The sequence below is a fragment of the Lipotes vexillifer genome, unplaced genomic scaffold (assembly GCF_000442215.2).
Source record: "Lipotes vexillifer unplaced genomic scaffold, Lipotes_vexillifer_v1.1 scaffold73, whole genome shotgun sequence".
Classification (NCBI taxonomy): domain Eukaryota; kingdom Metazoa; phylum Chordata; class Mammalia; order Artiodactyla; family Lipotidae; genus Lipotes; species Lipotes vexillifer.
This window is the reverse complement of record NW_006772656.1, coordinates 95,467-99,791: the sequence shown is the minus strand read 5'-3', so window position 1 is coordinate 99,791 and position 4,325 is coordinate 95,467. Positions and strand designations below refer to the sequence as shown.

The window sequence follows — 4,325 nt, the reverse complement described above, 5'->3', positions numbered from 1 at the left end:
CCGACCACCAGGGAATTCCCTGTAATGACTGACTTTAGATTTGAAAAATGAGTTAGCCAGACAAAGAATGTGGTGAAGAGTGAACCCCAGTATGCACAAGGCATTTCATCCAGATAATGAATGAGGGTGCTCTGGGGCAGGGAGCCAGCCAGAGGGATATTGCACTGAAAAGCAGGGCAAGGTCGAAGTGCTTTCAGCCTGCCTTTGACCTTTACCTTGGAGGCAGTGCAGGGCCACTGGTGACTGCACGTTTTATCGTGAAGATTCTCAGGATTAGAGCTGAAGAGGTGGTTTGACCAGTGCAGGCTGTTTGATTCTCTGCAGTTGGGAGCAGGTTCTTGTCCTAGAAGCAGAGGAAAAATCACTTTTCTTTTCTGAACACACCTTGGTTCTCTGAGAAATCACACTAGGAGAAATAAACTTAGCCTCACGTCACATCTTCCATTAAGATAAGATCTAGATGGAGCAAAGATTCAAGTATTAAAAAAATAAGGTCATAAAGTATTAGTAGAAAATATGAAAATAGTTTTAATCTCAAAATGGGCAAGACTTTCCTAGAAGTCATAGTAAGAGATCGATGTATTTGACTACCGAAAGCAAAATAGAAATAAAAAACACCTGCACCGCAAAAAAACACCACATACAAAGTAAAAAAAACAACAACAAATTAGGAAAAAATATTTGCAATGTGTGGCAGCCTTGCTATCTGGCTATTTAGTTTTCCTAACATTATTTTGTTGAAAAAAATCTTTTTCTTACTGATTCAGAATATCATCTTTATCATATGTTAAATGTTTATCTATTTATACACACATTTATTGATGGATATTTTGGGGGGCTTTAAATTCTGTCCCTTTCATCTATCTGTCCTTTCATGTGCCAGCACCATATTAACTTAATTACTGTAGTATTGTAATATATCTTAATATCTGGCAGTCCTCTCACATTGCTTTTATTTTTTTATTGAAGTAAGTATCATTGATTTACAGTGTTGTGTTAGTTTCAGGTGTACAGCACAGTGATTCAGTTACACAGATATATATACACACACACACACATATATATACTTTTTCAGATTCTTTTCCATTATAGGTTATTACAAAATATTGGGTATAGTTCCCAGTGCTATACAGCAGGTCCTTGTTGGTTATCTATTTTATATGTAGTAGTGTATGTTAATCCCAACCACCTAATTTATCCCTCCCCCCCTTTCCCCTTTGGTAAGCATAAGTTCATTTTCTGTGTCTGTGGGTCTATTTTCATTTTCACATTGCTTTTTAAAAAAAATAACCATTAAGACACACGATTCTACTTTTCTATAAGAGGCGTTGGGGGTTTCCCTGGTGGCACAGTGGTTGAGAGTGTCCGCCTGCCGATGCAGGGGACGTGGGTTCGTGCCCCGGTCTGGAGGATCCCACATGTCATGGAGCGGCTGGGCCCGTGAGCCACGGCCACTGAGCCTGCGCGTCCGGAGCCTGTGCTCCGCAACGGGAGAGGCCACAGCAGTGAGAAGCCCGCGTACCGCAAAAAAAAAAAAAAAAAAAAAAAAAGGCGTTGGTCGAACAGCCCTGAGTATGCCGACCGGGAGCACACCCAGCGCCGCCTGGGCCTCACCTGGCCGCAGCTTTGCCCGGTGCCCTCCAAAGCCCCCAGTAGCCCCAGCGCTAGGCCCACCCCGTGCGCTGTTTCGTGACCGAGGGCTTCGGCCGTGGGGTCTGAGCCGCCCTCCTGCAGAGTGAAGAGGGCGGGGCAGTGATTCTGCGCAGAGTAAACGGTCTTACGAGGAGCACAGGTGTTTACACTTGACCCACTGCAGCCTCACTCTCAAAATCGGGTCCTCCCTTCAGTACGGTGAATACCACGGGGAGAATCTTCCACGCCCCAGGTTCCGCCCTCGTGGTCCGACACGGGCCCTACCCTGGAGGCTGCTGTGGGGACAGGGTCCCCCCCGGCGCCTGGATGTCTCTGAAGGCCCCTGTGGTCCGTGGAGCTGATTCCTGGTAAGTTGTTTCTTTGGGGCAGCACCTTGATGACCAGACCTTGAAAGACGCTCTTGTTCGGCTCCACGGCGGCCTGGGCCGAGCTCTTGGTGGCAAACTCTATGCAGGCATAGCCCTTGAGGTGTCGGGAGAGGTTGTCGCACAGGATGGCCACCGGGTGTATCTCGCTGCAGTGGTTGAAATAGGCCTCCAGCTCTGTGGTCGGCATCCACCTTCTCCATGGGGGTGTCTGGCTCGGGGCTCAGCAGCTGCCAGGCCAGCAGGGCCCCGGCGTCTTCCTCTTCCCCCTCTGGGCTCCGGGCCTGCTCCATGGCCCACAGCTTCAGTTTCATGGCCTCCAGCTCCCGGTCCGGTATCGGGCACTCGGCCAGGTCCTACCTCTCCAAGAGAGACGGCAGGAAGCCCGCGTCTTCCCCGTCCTCTTCCCCTGCTTCCCCTGGCTCCTCCTCCCTGTCTCCAGCTCTGGGGCCCAGAGGGGACTTCCCGGCCCGGCACCAGGCCCCCCAGCCCTGGGCCTCGGGGTCAGAAGCCTTCCGAAGTCAGGCCTCGGTGGTGTGCGGGAAGAGAGCGCGGCTGAGGAAGGGCCACATGGCGGCCGGGGCGGGAGGGGAGATAGGCCAGGCCTCTGCTCGCCTCCACACCCTCACATTGCTTTTATTTATTTTTTAATTAAAAAAATTATTTATTTTATTTACTTTTGCCTGCATTGGGTCTTGTTGCTGTGCTTGGGTTTTCTCTAGTTGCCGCGAGCTGGGGCTACTCTTTTTTTTTTTTTTTTTTTTTTTTTTGCGGTACGCGGGCCTCTCACTGTTGTGGCCTCTCCCGTTGCGGAGCACAGGCTCCGGACGCGCAGGCTCAGCGGCCATGGCTCACGGGCCCAGCCGCTCTGCGGCATGTGGGATCTTCTCAGACCGGGGCACGAACCCGTGTCCCCTGCATCAGCAGGCGGACTCTCAACCACTGCGCCACCAGGGAAGCCCTGGGGCTATTCTTTGTTGCGGTGTGCAGGCTTCTCGTTGCGGTGGCTTCTCTTGTTGCGGAGCACGGGATCTAGGCGCGCCAGCTTCAGTAGTTGTGGCTCGTGGGCTCTAGAGCTCAGGCTCAGTTGTTGTGGTGCACGGGCTTAGTTGTTTTGCGGCATGTGGGATCTTCCTGGACCAGGGCTCGAGCCCGTGTCCCCTGCATTGGCAGGCGGATTCTTAACCACTGCGCCACCAGAGAAGCTCCTTCACATTGCTTTTAAAAGGAGACTTTTCATAAAAACGTTTGCTTGGGTTTTTTGTTTATTTTGTTTTTTGCATATGAGGTATTTCCTATTTAAGAATATGGCACGTCTTCCCATTAATGCAAGTCGTTTTTTGGTGTGCATCCCTCAGGGGTAATTTAAATTTTCTTCACATCAATTTTGCACATCTTAGGTTATTTCTGTATATTTTATCCTTCTTGGTTACTATAAATGAGATATTTTCTTCCTTGATAGTTCTAACTGGCTATTAAATTCTTTATATTAATTTTGTATCCATCCAGCCTACAAAATTTTTTTATTGTCTTGGACTTTTATTGGTTGATAATCATACCAACTACAAATAACTTTGCCTCCACTTTTAATTTTTTTTATACTTTATATTTCTGTTTATTGTTGATTGCTTTGATTAGTATTTCCAGACCATTGTAAATAATAAGGGTGATAGTGGACGTTCTTATTTTGTTCCTGGCTTTAATGGGAGTGCTTCTTGTGTTTTCCCATTAAACATGAGGCTGGTTTAAAAAATAGATATAGATATATACCTATTACATTAGGTAAGCATCCATCATTAGTAACCAGTATAGCTAATTCTTTGGGCTAGCCAAGTATCTGTGTGTGTACCTTTTCCCTCTGTAGAACATCCCCACCCCCTAATGGGAACAGAGTCCCCACTTGGGTCAGCTTCTGGGTGAACAGCCAGGATCTGTGGGTGATGCTCAGTCCTGTCCATCAGATCAGGATAGTCTTCCCTTGATTTGTTTTTCAGAAATTGTCAGTTGGTCCTATCTTTATTTCATAAGAGATTAAGTTTTTTTCAGTCCACAGTATGAGAAGATCAAATTTAGAATCATAATTTATTTTGTTGAGTTGTTTTGTTTTTTAAAAACTAAAATTCGTTATTGAGGTTAATTGTGTCATGGAGGGAACAATATATGCTAGGAACCAAAATAATTAAAAATTTTAAACTTTTTACAAATATATAAAATATTCAACTCTTTATTGAAGAGGTTTGGCTCTGAATGTCACAGCACAAATCATACAGACTCACTAGGTGGAGATATCTGAGGACCAACAGAAAG

The 4,325-nt window shown here is 46.7% G+C and overlaps 1 pseudogene; it reads right to left on the bottom strand.

Annotated features, from left to right (window-relative positions):
* Window positions 1–1,843: 1,843 nt before the first annotated feature.
* On the bottom strand, window positions 1,844–2,208 carry LOC103087863 (embryonic polyadenylate-binding protein 2 pseudogene; annotated as a pseudogene).
* Between the last annotated feature and the right edge of the window lie 2,117 nt (window positions 2,209–4,325).